At 45.7% G+C, this 18,360-nt stretch overlaps 1 non-coding gene across 1 annotated transcript; it reads right to left on the bottom strand.

The window, feature by feature from the left end:
- Positions 1-11,956: 11,956 nt before the first annotated feature.
- On the bottom strand, positions 11,957-12,111 carry LOC143432149 (5.8S ribosomal RNA). Its single transcript, XR_013102903.1, has one exon. It is a non-coding gene; the product is annotated as a 5.8S ribosomal RNA (ribosomal RNA).
- Between the last annotated feature and the right edge of the window lie 6,249 nt (positions 12,112-18,360).

Raw genomic sequence — 18,360 nt, 5'->3', positions numbered from 1 at the left:
TAATTAAACCGTTCATCCTTATTCAGCCACTTGTCATACTTCACTCAACGAAACATCTGATTGCCAGACACTTCATTTCACAAATCCTGCAATAACACTAGCCGACACGTTGCAGTAATAAACTCGTAATGCAACAGGATGTCGCACCATCATAAATATCAAAATTAAGTATTCGTAGTGATCTTTCAAATTGAATATACCATATATCTTGCTGGCCGCACCCTTAATCACTCCTCCACACGAATTTACAATAAAACATTCTGACTTTATCGATTAAGAGCTTAGTAGAAGTTCGCATTCAGGCACATCAAAAAACATGAAAAGCACTCAACCTCTGTCAATTTATTTTAAGTTAAATATAATAGTTGATCGTTGAGATACCGAGTCAACTCCAATTGTATCTACCTACTTCCCTATTACTGTAACACAAATTAGGGCGTACTTTGCAACGGTGACGAATACGTTCGTGACGAAGATTTAAACCCATCGTTAGCTCAACCGAAAATAAGCCTCATCATTACGTGTACTCAAACACAATGCGACAGCACAACTGGTTTCATCGCTTGAACATGAGTAAGCTGTAATATTTAATGCCTAGCCATATGCATATCTACTTCTACACTTCAAAAGAATGTGAATTCTGCAGTTCCTTATAACGATGTGGGGCTTCATATGGTCTACCTGTTAAAGCAATATGGATCGAATGCTCCATGCATTGCGATGGCGCTTCTCATTTCTGTGCATCGCATAATGCTCACTTGCTTCAACAGTTCTAAAGAATGCGATATCTACAATTTTATGCAGCGTTCTTGAGTTTGACATTGACTACAATCAAAGGAGAAGAGTTCTAATGCTCCACGCATCGCCATTGCGTATCTCAGTTTAACACTACAAAGTAAATAAGCTCTAGTGTTCTATGCATTGCATTAAGCTTACCTCCTTCTACACTTCAAGAGAATGTGAATTATACGATTACATGCAACGGGTTGGCGCTTCAAACTGCCTGCCTGCCGATGCAATAGATTTCTAATACTCCATGCAATGAGATGTAACATCTTATTTCAACGATTCGAAATAAGATCTTTGCAATAGTCTATGCACAGCATTATGCCTATCTGCTTCTACGTTTCAAAGGCATGTGTATTCTACTGTTCTATGCAACAAGAATTCGCTTCATAATACCTGCGCGTCAAAGCAATGAAGTTCTAATGTTGCATGCAATTTAGAAAACGCACCACATTCCAAAGTTTCAAATTGATTAAGCTGTAATCTTGTATACATAGCATTATGCTTAGCTGCTTCTACTCTTCAAAAGAATGTGAGATCTATAGTTCCATGCGACAGGATGGAACCTCAACCTGTCCGCCTGTGGATAAATTAAGTACACTTTACAGGGATGTAAATTCTACAGTTCAATGCATCGGAATGGCGCTTCATAGTGTTTGCGTGTCAAGGCAATGGAGTTTACATTATTATATGTGAATTATCCATGCAATGCGATAGCGGATCTCAATTCAGCGTTTCAAAGTAAGGAATCTGTAATATTCTATTAGTAACATTATGATTATCTGCATCTACTCTTCAAAATAATGCGAAACATACAGTTTCATGCAAGAGAATAGCGCTTCATAATATCTGCGTGTCAAAGTCGTAGAGTTCTGATGCTCCATGCAATGCGTCTGTGCATCGGATTTCAAAATTTCGAAGTCAGTAAGCTGTAATCTTTTGTGAATATAGTTATGCTTATCTGCTTAAACACATCCAAAAAAAAGTGATTTCTACAGTTCCATAAAATGAGATGGCGTTTCATAGTGTCTGCGTGACAAAGCAATGGAGTTCTAGTGCTCCATGCAAAGCGATGGCGCATTTCATTTCAACATTTCAAAGTAAGTAAGCTGTAATCCTCTATGCATGGCCTTATGCTTGACTGTTTCTACACTCCAAAACAACGCGAATTCTATTGTGCCTGTCTGCGTGTGAAATAATTAAACTTCTACTGCTCTATGCTATGCGACGGCGCATTTTATGCTATATTTTTCTAATATTATGATATTATCTATTTACCTTGAAACGTGAACATGAGGTGCGACATTGCATTGAATGGAGCAGTAGAACTCCATTGCTTTAAGAGATAGCCACTATGAACCCCCTTCCTGTAGCACATAACTGCAGAATTCACATTCTTATGAAGTGTAAAAGCAGATAAGCGTAGCGGTATTCATAGAAGATTACAGCTCACGTACTCTGAAACGTTGGAATAAGATGCGTCATCGTATTTCATGGGGCAGTAGAACGCCATTGCTTTAGACGCAGGCAATGCGAAGCGCCATCCCGTTACATGGAACTGTATGATTGACATTCTTTTGATGTTCGGAAGCAAATAAGTATAATGCTATGCATAGAAGGTTACAGATTACTTACCTCGAAACGTTATAATTAGATGCGCCATGACATTGCATTGACAATTAAAATTCCGCTGTATTAACACGCAGACATTGTGATGGCCCTTGTTGTTGTATTCTTTTGAAGTACAGAATCAGTCAAGCATAATGATATGCATACAGGTTTACGAGATGCGACATCGCATTGCATGGAGCAGTAAAGGTCTAAAGCTTTGACACGCAGACACTGTACTGTACTTTACCTATACGCGTTGCATTTAATATCTTATCTACTAACTGTATTGCTTCGATACGTAGACATCTAGAAACGCTATTCCATCGCAAGGAAGAGTGGGATTTACATTCTTCTGAAGTGTTGACGAGATATACATAACCGTGTGTGATAGCATACTTTATCGGTTGTTGGTAACTCCAGTCGTCGATAATTTATGGATTATTAACTACAAGCAACAACAGCCAGTATCACAAAATTATAGTAGGAAGCTGGAAATAATGGGTGATGCAATGTACACTTATATTTTTTCAAAGACAGTAAATCTGTTACTAATCAGTCTTTAATCGATGTGGCAATACTAAAAAACTAAAGGAATGTCTGATTTTACCCATTATGCATGTAATCCAGGTGTAAATAATTAACTAAAGGTTAATATGTAAATTTCGTAAATTTTAAAGGCGACGAAGTTGGTACACGGTTTTTGGATCTTAAAAATAGTAAAGGGGTGCGGCAGCTAGAGGAGAACCTAGTCAACCACTAGGTACAACATTAGCAATGGATACCCAAAATTTTTTCGCAATGCTTTCTCATAAAAAAAAATATATTTTTTACATTTCAATTAATTAGAAATGCAAAATAATTTTACTAATAACATAATATTATATATCTTTCGGAGAATTAAAACTTGCATGGACAAAGCTGTAATGGAAAAGTTGAAAATTAGCGGTGATCTACGAAAAGTAATGAAATTAGAGAAATTAATGGTCAATTTAAAGTCGAAACTTTCTTTGAAAAATTAAATACCGTCTTCTTAAAAAAAACTCGACATATTAACTAATTAAGGAAAAATTATTCCTACTTCTAAAAATTTTGTTATTTTTTGTAAAATTTTAATATGATAATATAAAATATTTAAAATATTAGAAAAAACTAAAGTGAAATATATTTTTATATATTTTTGTAATACATTTTGTATCGCTAAATGATAAGAATTAAATAAATTACAACAATTTGAAAACATTTATTCATGTAGATTGAACTTTACTCATACATTTATAATAAAATGAACATAGTTATTCATATCTAATATTTTCTTTGGAAACAATGTGCAAAGATATAAAGTACATTGTTATTATAGTTCTAGCTGCTTCATAAGTTCCGAAAATGATAAAATGGACCAACGCTAGCAAAAAGTCTAATGTTCCATAATTATTTTATAGTTGAAAGATTATCAAGTTTTATGCCTGGATCGATCCTTATATATATGTATAACTGCCAAAATGAAATGAGATCGCGAAGTGATATTTACACACCTGCGTGCTGCAATTTTGACGTATTTAAATTTCTGATAAAAGCATATAAATATTTATAATCTAATTATCAATTACAAATGGAATTCTACAAGTTATCCATGTAATAGCCAATAGATATACAGATCTTGATGGATTTCGTATGTACGTGCGCGTGTGTGTGTATGCGCGCGTGCGTGTGTATGGTAGCAGTTGCAGAAAAACTACATAATAGATTTCATAGTTTCGATTCTAGTAAATCGAGGAAAATGACATAAGATTTTCTGTAAAATATCAAGGGGATGTTAAGTTGCTATTGCACTGCATGCAGCGTTTTTCACTGGAAGAAATTTTTTTCCAATGTGTCGACTCCAAATTTATTTGAATTGTTCTCGTTTAGAAAATTAAAACTGAATGACACATCCCTTAACATGGCATGCCAGTAACCACGATACCCAACAGATCCAAGGTTCCTTTATCTGCGATTAAGGCCTGCTTTCTCTGTTTCCAATCTTCTTTACGTTGCGTTACATTCTTAAGACTCTTTGTAAGTTACAAAGAACAGAAACGGTACATGGATTATAAAAGTGTAATAGTTTCATTTATATAATCTTGAACATTTTAAATCCGTTTACGTTACTTTGCTTGCTGTATATGTTTATCGCCTGGCGCTGAACCAACTACTACCGCCATCATCCCATTCTAAAATTTAGAAAATCCGCCAGATCTAGTGAAACCTTGCTTAAATTGTAAATGTGTTTTTACTGTATCCTGCAGAAATGAAATTACATTGACAGAAGTACCAGCTAGTTCTCCACGCCTATTTGAATCAACATTAAATCACCTTGTTAAACAATAGTATATTAAATGCGACATGGACTTTTAAATTTGAATTTATAAACATCTAACAAATAAATATGTTTTTCTTACTATTCACTTTCTATTCTGCCACGGAATTCTTTCTATCCGTTGTCATTTGCGTGCCAACCGCTGGCTGTTGGAGATATTGTAGTGCACGAGGCAGACTTGTTTCTTATCATCGTCAAGGAGATGGATTTTCACCCCCACCCTTTTTGAATTTTGTTAATTATTGTTGGGAATTTTTGCCGTTTCTGTATCTCTGTGACCGCATTGTGGATTCAACTTATGTACGATCTTTTTGGTCTTCATCTTTTTTTACATGTAACATTATGTATGTAATGCACGTTTGTTATGTAATGCTCAGATTTATAATCCTCAGATTCTCTTATTCTTTGGTAAAACAACTTATTCGATTAATATATATTTATTAGGCATAGATATAAATAATAGGAAAGTGTTATTAAAACGGTATTAAATATGTTGTAATTATATATTTAAGGTCTGAAGGTGTAGATGCAATTAGTGTCCGATGTTTTACATGATCCAATTGACGTATCGAGCGAGACTATGAAATATGAGAATATTTTACTATCCGTCGACCCCTTCCCATGTTAAATGAATGATTAGTTCTGCAAGACAAGAAGCCTGAATTAGTGAGATCTTTGCGAACATAAGCAATTTGTAAGTAATACATTTTTTCTCTTTGAATATATAAATTCCTGTTTTATATCCATTTCGGTCCAATTCTGTTATAGCTTTTGAGCAGAAGTAATATTGATTATACCTGGTATTTGCAATAGTTCTTTATTTAACAGATTTTATGAACGTAGAAGCATCATTTGTGAGATATATCGATCTACTTTGCAGTTCTATCAGTTTCTTTTTCTGCTCAATACTTTCTAGTCTCAGGTCCATATACTTATCGTTTATCACCATCATATATGTTGCGTAAGATTATAATAAATTTCTTGTCCATAAATTTTGCGGATATTTCAATTAAATTTCCTTTGCTTGAAAAAACGGAAATTAAAAACGAGTGACACGTACCATTTTTTGGAAACGTTGTATCGTAATTTGCATCTGACTGTTGTGAAAGGCACGCACTTTACTTAACGTTTGGAATGATTCGGTTAGCGGAGTAAAAAAATATTCTACTTTCGAAATTGTCGGCTCTTGTAATTCTAAGTCAAATATATTCATCTGCCGACATCGTGAACACTGTTTTTTGGCTAAATTCCAGAAAAACAAATATATTATAAGTAATATAATAAACATCGTAATATTAAATTTAATTTTGTTCATCGTTTCCTTGTTGGACACATCCATAACAATATACAGGGTGGGGTAGTAATAATTAGCACCTCAGGTATCCTCGAAACTATAAATTTCATAGAAATTTTTGCTGATATAAAATTGCACAGTACAAAGGTACCATCCGTTGATGAAAATAGTTTTTTTGTAAGTGGAGGTATGTTGGACATTTGAAGGTCACCTTCATTTTTTAAAATGAATTGGTATGTTTATTCTTCCGTAATACGATCGAGCATTTTAAAACGAGTTCAACGACCTGTTACATGAAGCCACTGAAGGTCACAAAAAGTAAAGAAAGGCGATAATACTTACGGTTTTGATAGTAAATGAAACATACGTATTGTAAACAGTGGTGGAAGGAAGTGAATAAACATTTTTCGAAGGGCATTTTAATAGTATACAGGATAAGTTAAACATTATAATATTAATAATGAAAAATCGGTTTGATCACGTTTGGTTAGGCTGTTCGATTGTCGTCCATTTTATAAATACTGAGCTGCGATTCCTGAGGACAGCTCACACAATTGTTGAACTACGGAAGATTAACATTATGAATTTTAATCAAAAGGTAACTAAATTCCATTAGATTGTAAACAAATGTTAATGTTTCATTTTAAATAGTGAGATTAAATACTCTTTACAAAACTACAAGAATGGATAGATTCCTCTCTGTTATTATTATTTCATAAAGAATTATAATTGCAATTATATATTTCATTACGATAAAAAATATTTCTCAGGAAATTCTAAATATTAAATTAAAGAACCAAGCAAAACATTTTCAATAATTACGAATATGAAAAATACTTGAACATTCCAATGGAAAGATGTTCTAAACAGGAGTTAGAAAAATCAAACAATCACCTTCAATTCCAGAATTTATCTATATGAGGTAAAATATTTTGAAAACTTTAATTACAGTCTTTAATGCAAGCAGTTGGACCGTATGTCGATTTTAAGAAAATTGATGAAAGTCAACCGTTTTGAAGTAGTCAGAATCTTTGTCGTTTGAACAATAAGTGACTAACAAATGACTGCATAAATTTCAGACTTATGAACATATGGATTAAATCTTATGCAGACACGTTTATAACCGAGTTACTAAATAATAATCAGCAGTAAGTAATCATTTTAAAACTTAAACGATTACACCTCGCATACATTTAAAAGTATTGCAAACGTGAAAAGTAAGTGGTTTATGAAAAACTCTTCTAAAAGAACGGACGAAGGCAATAGAAATCTTTGCTGGAGTAAACAAGTTCTAAAATTCTAAGTAACGCGATGGCCCTTATCTGCCTACGATTCATAGCAAGTAAGTTCTGAAATTCTATGAAATCCGATGGAGCTCATCACTATCAACGTTTCGAAGGAAGTTCTCAAACTCTCAGTTCTGCGTTTAAGGCTATGTATGTTCTATATATCTATGTAAAGTAATGGTCCCTATCAGTTGTGACGGAAACCTATCTACAGTAAGTCAGGGAAGCTCGAAGGGGTTAATTATTCAAATACTTTAAGGTGTAAAACGTACTTTAATCTAAAGCGATCTGTCGTTACAATGTATCCACTTACGTACAACATTTCGCGGGCTCGCGAACGCAAAAATAATCACCGAAACGGGAGGGTATTTCGAAACTGCGAGACTATAGTTTCTTGGGCGCCAGCTGCTCAGAAAGCACCAAAGAAATAGACTACACGACCCCGGGAAACTTGGGGCGGAACAATGCTCGAAACCTCGAAATGCTGCTCCTCTCGACTACGCCTAGCCGAGTACATACACTCGGGTCGCGGGATACTGAAGTCACGGCTTCTTTATTTATGGCCTCGAGGTGGGTTTAACTAACAAGGGCTATAGAAAACTACGCAACACGCCGCGAATGACCGGGGATCACCACCCGCTTCACGATATAAGATATAATATACAATATGCGATACATGAAATGCGGCATGAAAATAGGACGCTTTAGTGAATAAGCTCTCACGTTCTCTTCTTCAGATTCCTTGAATTCGCTGGTGATCCTCGGATCTCCTGAATCCTCTTCGGGGCTCCTTGGTGGGACGAGCTGTACGCTTCGGTATTGTTCGGGGCCATCGATCAGTGGATTTCGGCGATCACCTCTTCTCGCCCCCTCGGGTGTCTCACCTGCAGGACCGCTAGATTTTCAACTTCTCTTTAGGCAGTTAAGGGGGGGGGGGGGTTGAGGTTATTCTCGCATCCCAAAGCATTATAAAGCATAGAAGCAGATAAGTATAATGCCATGCATAATTGCTTACAGCTTATTTAATTTGCATCGTTGAAATGAGATGTGCAATCGCATGGTGTAATGCTTTAGGTATCTATTGCTTTGAGACGCTGACAATATGAAACCCCATTCCGCTGGAAGAAACAGCAGAATTCACAATCGGTTGCTGTGTAGGAGCAAACAAGTATAATAACATGAATAGAAGATAACATGTTACATACTTTACCATCTTCGGAATACGGAATACCACCAAGGAAATACGTTTGTTTGACACGTAGAAACTGTGAAGCGCGATCCCGCTTTATGGATCCCTTCTATTGACATTCATTAAAAGTGTAGAAGCATATAAGCATATTGCTATGCATAGAAGGTTACAGGTTACTTACCTTGAAACGTTGAAAAGAGATGCGATATCGCATTGCATGCAGGCTACGAACTCTAGTGCATTGACAAGTAGACCCATTAAAGCGCAATTCTGTTGCATGGACTGCGGACTTCACATTCTAATGAAGTATAATATATCTGATATTATCTTATCTAAGCATAGTGCATGCATATAGGATTCCATCTTACTTACATTGAAACGCTGAAATGAGATGTGCTATTGCATTGCATGGAGCATTAGAAATATACTGCTTTGACGCGCAGACACTATAAAGCGCCATCTAGTTGCATAGAACTGTAGAATTCACATTCTTTCAAATCGTAGAAGCAGGCAGACATAACTCTATGCATAGAAGAATATAACTTACTTACTTTGGAACGTTGGAGTTATACAGCATCAGAACTATATTACTTCGATACGTAGACTTTTAGAAACGCTATCTCGTATCAAGGAAGTGTGGGATCTATATTATTTTGAAGTGTAGGTGCAGATAAACATACCGCGTTGCATTGAATATTACAACCTATCATGAAACATTGAAATGAGATGCGACATCGCGTTGAATGAAGTAACAGAACTCTATTGCTTCGACAAGTAGATATCTAAAAGCGCTATCCCTCTGCAAGGGAGTGTAGTGTTCACATTCTTTTGAAGGGTAGAAGCAGATAAGCATAATGCGATGCATAGAGCTTTACAACCTACTTACTTACTTTGAACCGTTGATACGAAATGCGATATCACGTTTTATGAAGCATTAGTACTGTATTGCATCGATTTGTAAACATTTAGATACGCTATCTCGTAGGAAGGAAGTGTAGGATTTATATTCTTTTAGAGTGTAGTGTGACGTCAGGCGTAGCGCCTGCCACCCATCAGCCTCTTTGCCGCCTCCAGCATCAATCCCTGCACGCAGGCAACCTGCCGTACACGCCTGCAGATCCAGCAACCAGCAGCGTTCGCGTGCGTGCTAGTGCACGCGCTCACTCGCACTTTTACGCATCGCCTTCTCGTTTCCATCTACGAGTATCCGCGCCTCCCTCGCATCGATGACTTCGTCTAGAAGGAAGAAGTCGTAGCCCGTCACCAGAATGGGGACTGTTCCCCATTTTAAGGAACCTCGAGACCAAGGCAGTCGAGGAACCACCTGCTAACAGCTGGCCAGGCCCGGCGCCGACGCAAAGTCTGTTCCACCGGGTAGTTTGACCGAGCTTGCGGCGGGCTAGACGCACGTACATTCGAGAATGGACTGGTTGCGGCCCGATACCGTACGTGTACCGTCGCGCAGCCGGCCGGGCGACCGAGGGTCTGCCACGTGCGCAAGATTGCGACGCCACAGGCGCCCACTCGGGCCGTAGACCGACGCGCAACGGGTCACGACGTTCTACTAGGGGAGAAGTGCACGACTACATCACCGGAACGTTCGCCGACGACGGCGTGCCGCTCGCTGTGGAACCGCGATGGTACCACCGGGGCATCGCGCGCCATCGGGAGCCAGTATCGTCGTCGATGAATCTCTCCATTTGATCATTTGGGTTTCTCAGGTTTACCCCTGAACGGTTTCACGTACTCTTGAACTCTCTCTTCAAAGTTCTTTTCAACTTTCCTTCACGGTACTTGTTCGCTATCGGTCTCGTGGTCGTATTTAGTCTTAGATGGAGTTTACCACCCACTTAGGGCTGCACTCTCAAGCAACCCGACTCTAAGGAGAGATCCTCCCGAAACGCGTACCGGTCGGTACGGGCCTGGCACCCTCTGTGGATAAATGGCCCCATCCAAGATGGACTTGGACGCGGTTCGTTGTCTCAGGATAAACGGATCCTCCCGAACACTAGATTTCCCAGCGGCGGAACCGCCGGATTCAGTGTTGGGCTCATTCCTGTTCGCTCGCAGCTACTAAGGAAATCCTGGTTAGTTTCTTTTCCTCCGCTTAGTAATATGCTTAAATTCAGCGGGTAATCTCTCCTAATTTGAAGTCGTCTCTACGTGACGCACGAAATTCATTCGTGCCATCGAACTCGGTTACGGAGAGAAGGTAAAGAGATTCGTATGTATAATATATACAAGATGAGGAGAGAGCATCGGCGAACGGGGACGGCAGACGACGAAAAGAACTTTCGTCCATCTCCGACACAGCGATCCTTTGATTTACCGCTCGAGAAACCGGCGAGAACTACACGCACCTCTTCGTTGTTGTTCTCGTCGAGGCGTTTTGTGCACCTCGCCAATGTCTTTCGTGTGTCGGTATTTCTTTTATATAAGATTCGTAAAAAATATAAAAAAAATGTGAGACTCTCGCTAGACGACCAAGCTACTGGCGTTTCTTTAACATCCGTCCTCTTTATCATCGTAGCTGCGAACGATCAACACCGTTTATACTCTCCAGCGGTTCCAACATCTGCGCGTAACACGCAGACATCGAAACGGAGCGGCTCCTTTTCCCCCGATTTTATTACCCTGATCCTTCAAAACGAAGGACACGCCGAGTTGGAGCGCCCTCACGAATAACGTTACGACATTACAGCGCAACGACGGCCTATGTTCGAGTGACATTCCGCGCGAGAGATCTTTTTTTTCCCTCGCGGAACATGTTATACACACGCGGAGAAAACAGAGAGAACGGGTTATTTTCATCGAACACCCTGGGGCTGTACGAGGAGAACTTCGAACGATCGGATGCGCATCATCGTCCCTCGCGTTACGACGATGTCGCTCTCTCTCTTGTATATCTCTTCTCCCTCGACCGAGTATTCTTCCTCGGTCTTGCGGCATGAAAAAAATTCATTTTAAGCGATGTCGGGCGCGCGCATGTTCGTATCGTGCGCTAAAGGCAGGCGAAGGCGATGCGTGTGGCGGGTGCGCGAATTCGGAACGCGGAACAAAATCGGCGATCGAAACACGAAGCGGTTCTCCGTGGGCGATCGTCTGTTTAATGGACGACTCACGACGCCACGAAGAACTCACGCGAGTTCGTGATCGACACACAGTCGAGTTCCATGAACACGATTACGCACGTCGCACGCGCACACACGTTGCCAATCGCAGATTGCCTCAGCACGGCCACAGACGACTCGGACGAACGTCCAACGATCGCTTGTACGTCGCGTATCGCTTCTCTTCTTCCCTTTTTCGGTGCCGCCCGAACTCAGAAACGTTCGTAATTTAATTCGAGAATGAACGACGGCGGGCAGATTCGAGCACCGTGGGGAAAGAAGATTCGACGAAACGCAACGCAAGCAGTATTTTGGTTACGTGAACGACCCTCAGCTAGGCGTGGTTCAGGAATTGTATCCGTGGACCGCAATGTGTGTTCAAAATGTCGATGTTCATGTGTCCTGCAGTTCACACGTTGACGCGCAATTAGCTGCGTTCTTCATCGACCCACGAGCCAAGTGATCCACCGTTCAGGGTAATCGTACATGTATATTTTATTGATCTTTAAGTCTCTTGGTACTAAAGTTCGAACAAGTCGATACCCAATCGTCTCCAGTGAAAGAGACGCGGGCTTCGCCGAACCGTGGCGACTTTCACCGCTCGACGGAGGTCGAGGCAACACGATATATCGGTCCTACGGATGAAACGCATACGCCGATGGTTGGCGCGTAATGTCTCCCTCAAAGTTACGAAAAATGCACACGCGCGTCCAGGTATGAAGAAAAAAAAATCTTTCAAAAATTCGTTAGGACTCCTCCGCGTACCAGCAGCCTCGAGGCGGTCTTTTTCCTCCCGACAAAGCGAAGCGAGCATAAATTGTTCGAGCTCGCAACGGCGGGATTACAGACTCTCGACAACGAGGACAACGGGCAACGCGGAATCGTCCCCCCTGGAATAAACGTGCGCGTCAAACTAAGAAGAAAAAAATCAAACACCTAGCGGCGTATTGCTTTCGAGATCGGCAAGACGCTCTCATTCGAGTGAACATAATAATGTTATCATCGATGGGACACTCGTCGCCTTCGTGCACAGTCTCGAGGCGGTCTATAAAAGCTTTCCTCGGCAACGCGAAGCGAGTATAAAATTATTCGATCTCGCAACGGCAGGTTTTTCTCAGAGTCTCGACAATGAGGCTTAGCGCGAGCGACGATTCGTCCCCTCCGAACAAACGACGACGACGACGGTCTCTTAAAAATTCCAATACCATCTAGTCGTGTCGATTCCAACCAGGCTGAGATAAACGAAAAAAATTCATACATTCGTTAGGACACTCTACCGTTCACCCCACACAGCCTCGAGCGGTCTATATTTTTCCCGACAACGCAAAGCAAGCAAGTAAAGTTCGATCTCGCAGCGGCGGGTTTCAAGACTCTCGACAACGAGGTTATGGGTGAACGGCACGGAACGGATCCCCTCTGAGCTCAACGGAACAATTCTGCGAGTGGAAAAACGGCAAAGTGCCAGCGGCGTATTACTTTTTGAAAAAATGGCATAAAAAAGCGGACCCGACGAGTTCTCGATTACGAGAACTCGAGGGGTCCGCTAATGTACCGTAAACAACGACCGGGTAAATGGAAAAAAAATTCGTTGGGACGTTCGCTGGTTGTACAAGCCTCGAGAAGCGGTCTATATATTCACCCGACGACACGAAGCGAGCATAAATGATTCGAAAGCTCGCAACGATCGCTGGGTGTCTTAGACTCTCGACAACCGAGGCTATTGCCGACGAATCGTCTCCTCCGAAAGGAACAGTACGATCGACCATCTTCAACAGGTTACGCGCGACGACACCACGCACGCTCCTAGCACGAATTCAAACCCCGTACAACGTGAAACTTAAACTCAAATCCTGTATAACTTGAACCTTAAAATCGAACCCCGTATAATTTGAACCTTAAAATCAAACTCCGTATAACATGAACCTTAAACTCGATACCCGTATAACTTGAACCCAGAATAACTTGAACCTAATATAACTTGAACCTCATCTAATAAAACCAAACCTAAAACTAGCCTCTTTTTAACGTGGGGAAATCCTCATGGATCTCCCGGAGCTGGAGAACTGCGGGGGTATGTCAGACTCTTACCGGCTAAAACCCCACGGTGACCGTCCTCGGCGCTGCTGGGAGGGGACCGGGAAATCTGGACGAAGACGTCCGGTCCCCTCCCGCGCCGGGATCCTCCATGGTGACTGGGAGGACCCCCTTCCCGGAGAGGAGTGTGGTCGAAGAGACATACTCCCCCGCCCGAGGAATGAGCGATGGCTGGATCACGCAGCCACCACTCCCGTCCCGGGGGACGCGTGCAATGGTTGGTACAATCCCCCAATCGCACCGACCGCGCCTCCCGGACGACACCCGTGCAAAGATGTGGGGCAGGACCTAAGTGGTCCACCCCGCACGGGCGTCGTCGATGCCTCGGGCCAGGCGTGGCCCGGACGCACTAGGTGCCCCTGGTGCGTCAGACTCGATATCATGGCCCGACAAATGCCGAATCGTGGCCCCTGAGGCGTAATGGCTACCATCACGGCCCGTAGGCGCGGCGATGGTGGCGAAGTCCCGCCCCCCGAAGGGTTCTTGGGAGCGACCTCCACCCGAAGGTGGAAGACTCTAACCCCCCCCCCCCCCCTTCCGTGAGGCGGAACGGGGCAAACGTTTACGACGCCGACCCCGCAGGCGATGTCGAGCTGGCAGGGATTGCTCCCTAACCCGCTCGGCGGCTTCCTTCGCGACGATGACCTCCTCGCAAAAGGAGATCATGGCCTGCCAGACGCTCCCGCGACCAAGCATCCCCGATAGAATGCTCGCCAACGAGAGGTCCGGACCCACCTCCGCCGCTAACACCCAACGCGGCACCCCCAGGCTGGACACTCCTGAAGAGTGTGCCGCGCCGAGTCCTCCGCGGCGCCACGGTGGTGGCGGAACGTCAGCCGCTCGTTGCTACGACCTACCCATCTATCTAAGATGGGCAGGATCGCCTCGACGGTCCAATGGGTTCCGTGACGAGACAGATCGTCTCGCCACTTTGACATGGTGGACCGCCGGGCCTGGAGCCTAAGCTCGTCCCGACTTAATGTCTCCCCTGGCGGGGTGGAGTCCTGACGCTCAGGATGAAGACGCCCATAAAGGTAGGCGTCTTCGAGCGCCAGGAACTCTAAAGGTGGCAAACCCGCCAGGGTGGTGGCCGCCTCATAGGACACTGTACGGTAGCCACTTATGACGCGAATGGCTGCCGACAATGCGTCGGCTTAAATGGGGGTACCGTACAGTGCCACACTCCTCATTACACCACAGTAGAGGCAGCGCACCCGCTCGTCTGGACCGCCAAGGTTGGGCATCATGCTACTCAAATGAGTCGTGAGTTGGCCCAATCTGACGGTCAGACGAGCGAAGTGCGGGACGAAACTGCAGGAGCCGACCAGGTAGACACCAAGATATTTAATATCCTGGACCACCCGGACGTCGGACGACCCGATCCTCACCAGACATGGAGCTGAAGTGCCCCTCCTACGAGGATGGAAACAGACTATTTCCGTCTTCTGAGGGGACAACTCCAACCCCATGCCCCGAATCCGCGAGGCGATGGACGCAACAGCGACCTCCGCTCGACAGATGGTCCTCCCCAAGTCCCTGCCGGTGGCTAACACCATAGTATCGTCGGAGTAACACGTTAAGTGTACGCCTGCCAACAGGGAGACCTGCAGAGCCGTGTCCGTACCTCAGGTTCCACAATAAAGGGCCCAAGACGGACCCCTGTGGTACTCCACGGCTGATGTCACGCCTGACAAACCCATTGCGACCACCGTAAATGATGGCCCTGTCCCGGAGGTAATCACCGACCACCATCCGCAGGTGAAGGGGCACCTCGTGACTATCCAGGGCCCCGCGGATGGTCACCCACGAAAGGGAGTTAAAGGCATTCTGAATATCTAAGGATACTGCCAAAGCAACTCCCCCCCGGGACGTAGCCGAGTCCGAGAGGGACTTGACGCGCGAAATCGCGTCGATGGTCGACCGTCCCTCCCGGAAGCCGAACTGGCACTCGGCCAAGTTGGGTCCTACACGAGACAGGTGCTGGACAAGGCGACGCTGTACGATGCGCTCAAAGAGCTTACCGACCTCGTCCAGCAACACGATGGGCTTGTAGGCGGAGGGCGACTGCGCGACCCTGTTGTCCTTCTTGAGGAGAACCATCCGTTCACACTTCCACCGAAGTGGAATCGTCCCCGTCTGGAGGCAGGCGTTAAACAGCCTGTACAGACGGGGATCGAGGACGCTGAGTGCCATGACCCAGGCACCGCCAGGTATGCCATCAGGGCCGGGGGCGATGTTACGCTCGCTCATGCGTCTGACGGCATAGGCCAGCTCCTCCCCGGACACCTCCAGCTCCTGTGACCATAAGGCACGGTCGATGGTGTAAACGAGGGCCAACACCTCCCCAGAAGGGAACAGGGTGCCGACCACCAGCTCCAGGAGCGGAGGGTCCATCGTCTCCGCGAGTAGAGACGCCCATGGACGTAACTTGTCCATGACAATTTTATACGGGCGCCCCCACGGATCTTCACGGAGCTTCGAGAGAAGTCCGTCCCAGGCCTGAGCCTTGGTACTCCTGATGACCAGCTGCAGCTGTTTCGTAAGCGTACGATATGATTATACAGCTGTGCCGTTCTCGTCGCGTCGGTTGTGTGTCGACGCCTCGCCCGGGTGTACTGGCGGCGAGCGACCCCGCAATCAGTGTGAAGGCGCTGTATAGTGTCATTCCACCAGTACACCGGGCGGCGGGGCGGATTGGAGCGGACACGTTGCATCCCCACGTCGCAAACAGATGACATGATGTCCGCGAACCAATCCGCCTCCGCGTTCACATCCACTGGCTCAGCCGGAACGCCCGGCCAGGCCACTGCGAGAACGGCCGCCATCAGGGCGTCCTCATCCAAGCCCCTAGGGGCCCACCTCTCCTGGTGGTGTGCTGATGGGCGGGTCGGGGGAGGCGTGGAGACCTATATGCGTATGTACGCATGATCAGAGAGAGTCTGCACGTCGTCGACCGCCCACACCGATACACGGCGCGCGGCCAGGGCGTTGACGAAAGATAGATCGACGATGCTTTCGTCCTGGTACCGTACGCACGTGCTGGCTGAGTCCTGATTTAATAACCAGAGACCCAGGCCAGCCGCCCAGTCCAATACCGAGTGACCCCTCTGGTCCGTCCTCGGGGATTGCCACGCGGATGCGTGAGCATTAAAGTCCCCGAGGGCGAACACTGGACGATCTGCGTGCGAAGAAACAATATTCTGCAGCTCGTCCAGTAAGATGTCGAAACGACTGAGGGGCCATCTCGGTGGCGCGTACACGCCCACTATCAGACAATCGGCCCAGTCGACCGCCACGAACCCGTGGCCGCGCGCAACGAGCGCTATCGGCTGGATCCGTGACGGGACCGACTGGGCGACCACCACGGAGTCCTCCAGGTCCCCAGCCCAGGACGGGCGCTGGAGAACTCGGCACGGCTCCGCAGCGACGACCAACTCAACCATGCCACCGCAGAGAGCCTGAACCATTAGGCCCTGTGCTGCAATGGCAAGGTTGAGATTGGTCTGGATGATGTGACCGTGAGGAGGCGTGAACGTTAGGCCGTGTCCATGGCGTCCCCCCGGCCAACATCATACATTTGAGCGGGATTTGCGGCCCGCTCGACCTCGTCCCCAGTGTCCACAAGTCTGGAACATCCCACGGTGGAGGATGATGCGGACGCACCACCCCCGCTGGAACGTCCCACGTTATGGACTTTATGGACACTGGGGATCTTGGTCCTCTTATCACTTTCCTTCATGCCCTTCTGCGCAGCCGGCGACGGCTGTGCCCCCTTGCCGCTTCGGCGGGCCTTAGGCGGGGAGCAAGCTTTACCCCCCGTTTTGTGATCCGCGGGCCGCTCTGCCTCTTTGCAGATGAGGCAAACAGAGACGGAAGCGGTACAGAGGCCCGCCTGGTGGTCGGTCTCACTGCATCTGTAACATAGGTGAGACCGATCCACCATCGCAGTGCATCGCTGCTGGACATGACTCAGCTCCCAGCAGCGGTAGCACTGCTCCGTGCGGGGTTTCAACACCACTACGCGGGCATCTGCCCACCCCACCCGGATGCGGCCAGCAGCGACCACTTTCTTGGCCGCTGCCAGGGGGCACTGCACCCAAAGGGTGCCGAGCCCTCTTGGTGAAGACCGGATCAACCCGGTCTTCACCTCTTCTACCCGACACCCTCCCGTGCCGGCTATGACCTCGGCCACCTCAGACGAGGTGACCGAGTCGTCCAGGCCGAGGACGCGAAGGTCAGCCTTTTTACTCAGCCTGGCCACAGTTACACCGTCGCCGGCCAACGTCACACTCAATTTTTCGGCCAAGGCTAACGCCTTGGCTTCCTTATCAGGACCGGCAATCTCCAACAGGAGACCGCTGGTCCTGGAATTCTTGGGGCGGACAGAGTCCACCCCAACCTCAGAGAGTTTTACCCTCTGCCTGGCAGCCACCATAACATCCCGGTAGGTGGTTTTGCTCCCAGGCAGAAGGGTTAACGCGACTGCCGCTGTGCGTGGCAGCCGCCCAAGCTTCGGCTTCTCATCCTTTTTGGCGACCTGGGCCTTAGGTGGTGGGACAGGGGCGGTTTGGGCCTTTTTGGCTGCCCTAGCCGCCGTCCTGCCCACTACCTGGGCCCAGGTGCCTTCCTGTGCG

Source organism: Xylocopa sonorina, unplaced genomic scaffold, assembly GCF_050948175.1.
Source record: "Xylocopa sonorina isolate GNS202 unplaced genomic scaffold, iyXylSono1_principal scaffold0031, whole genome shotgun sequence".
NCBI lineage: Eukaryota > Metazoa > Arthropoda > Insecta > Hymenoptera > Apidae > Xylocopa > Xylocopa sonorina.
Note: the sequence above shows the minus strand (reverse complement) of the source record. Positions and strands in the feature narration are given on the sequence as shown.